Source organism: Cyprinodon variegatus, unplaced genomic scaffold (genome assembly GCF_000732505.1).
Source record: "Cyprinodon variegatus isolate N-32 unplaced genomic scaffold, C_variegatus-1.0 Scaffold950, whole genome shotgun sequence".
NCBI classification, from domain to species: Eukaryota; Metazoa; Chordata; class Actinopteri; order Cyprinodontiformes; family Cyprinodontidae; genus Cyprinodon; species Cyprinodon variegatus.
Window position 1 is genome coordinate 63,251 of NW_015151403.1, and position 2,124 is coordinate 65,374.

At 41.1% G+C, this 2,124-nt stretch overlaps 1 protein-coding gene across 1 annotated transcript in view; it reads right to left on the reverse strand.

The window, feature by feature from the left end:
• Positions 1-2,124, reverse strand: part of nt5dc1 (5'-nucleotidase domain containing 1) — a 97,054-nt gene that overhangs the window by 4,153 nt on the left and 90,777 nt on the right. The gene's annotated exons all lie outside the window — the stretch shown is intronic.

The following is a 2,124-nucleotide window of genomic DNA, read 5'->3' on the forward strand; positions in this document are numbered from 1 at the left end:
TTGTGCAGCACGTGTTGTACTATACAAGACATAATAGATTTTCCTAACAATCAACATATACCAAACCGAACCGAAAACCGTGAACCGAACCGAACCGTGGATTTTGTGAACCGTTCAACCCCTAATGACTAGGCTGTCTGATTTTTTTCTATCATTCAACGCAGCTACACCTCACACTGACAACCGCAGGAAACCTCTGGGTTTCACAGTTCACGATGTTTGTTCTCACACTGTGCGGCCCGAAGCTCTGATGCGATCTACCTGCTCACACTGTACGTCTAAAATCCATGTGGGACTCAGCTCCGCAGTTAGATGGCGCTACTCGGACTCGTCTATCCAGAAGCCAAACCAGTAGAAGAGGAATATAAAGCTCACTAGAGTGAAACGCGCTGCCTTGGCAGTGTGTGCAATTTTGTGCTAAAAGCCCTAAAAAGAAAAGGTGACGACGCATTTGGACAAAGACATGGCTGAGCAAACGTGGCTACTACGGTCTGTCAATTTTACAGAAAGAACTCAATTTCACTCATCGCACCCCTGCCATGCTTCTGTGTTTTCATCTAAGAAGAAGAAGAAGAATCCTTGTTTGTGTACTAAGAGATTTGCCCACGACCATCTTATGACCGCTGACTGAAATTCAAACATGTTTGATTTTCTCCGGACCTCATGATTCCTGATTGGGAGGCGTTTGTGGTGATCCACAAACGAGGGGTGATCCCCCTCGTTATCCCCTGTACACGACACAACACACGATCAGGCTGAAAGTCGGCCCAATGGAAGAATTGTCACACGACTGAAAAGTCAGCCTGAAAAGGGCAGAAAATCGGACAGTGTATGCCCGGCTTAAAGAGATGCAGACCCGTTGAGGTAGTTTAAAGTTTATTTTTCATACAAAACTAAAGAGATAAACTAAAGGGATAAACAGGTATTGACTATGGGTATGCTCATCTGACAGAACACCGCCATACCCCCATTCCCTCCCATATTCTAACAACCTTTCTGTGTGTTCCCTAGTCTCCCTAACATTCATGGGCATTATTGGGTGTTCATTCCTACCAACCCAGTGATGTGTCACAGTGCAGATGGGTGGACTGTTAGTCTCACAGCTTCATCCCTAATAGGACCACAGCATCTCATGTTGAGAGGAAGTGAAACACTTTAAATATTTATATTTCCTTCACTAATAAGTTAAAGCTAAAAGCAGTGATGAACTCTAATGAACCCTTCTGATTAGTTATTTAAAGAGATAGAGACTCCAGCTGACTAGTTGTTGTTCCGTTTTAGACTATTTTGAAGGAAAGGGAAGTAAAGGCATTTCTATTGAGTTTTAGATTTATCATTTAAGATGTTGTGTGTTTCAGAATGTTTTAAGGTCATAAAATTTGATGTCTTCAGCTTTACCACTAAAAAAAGATAGAAAATCTTGATCTGTTTGCACACAAACCAAATCAATTAGTCAACTAAATGACCGCCTTCCTTTACCCAAGAACCCGTCTCTTATTTTCTCTGCGGCTCCACATCTGCGTTTGGTTCAGCTACTGCTTTGAGTCGTGTGAACGTTTCCGCGTTGAAACAGATTGATGGGAATGTTTAATGTGGCGGTTTAGGAGGCCACTGGATCTGTAATATCACGTAACACTTGACCTTCTCACGCACTGTCTTCAGACTCCATGTGACTCCATTTCCAAAAAATAACAAACAGATTCTAATGTTGGAAGAAAAATCAAGGTGATTACACTTATTTTTTTTTTAGAGTCACATTTATATTACATAGGTTTCTATAATGGTCATGTTGAAGCTGGTCTTTATTCACCTGTAAAAAAAAAAAAAAGCAAAGACAGATTTTAGGAATTTAGTTTTATTCCTGTTAGTTTTTCTACATGAGGCCCCTGAATTCCATGATAGATAACACACAGTTGGAACATTAAGTGTTAGTTTTGCAAGTGTGGACTGGATAGCGTCTCCCACTGTTAGGTGAGGAAAGAACTGTTGAGTTCTACATAAGCACGTCTGGAATCCTTTCTCAACACTCCTGTAGAGGTTCAGCTTTTCCCTGCTGCTAAATCATTGCTAAAAACAGAAGAATGCTATAAAGCCAACCTGACTATTGTTGAAGAGTTGCTTTAT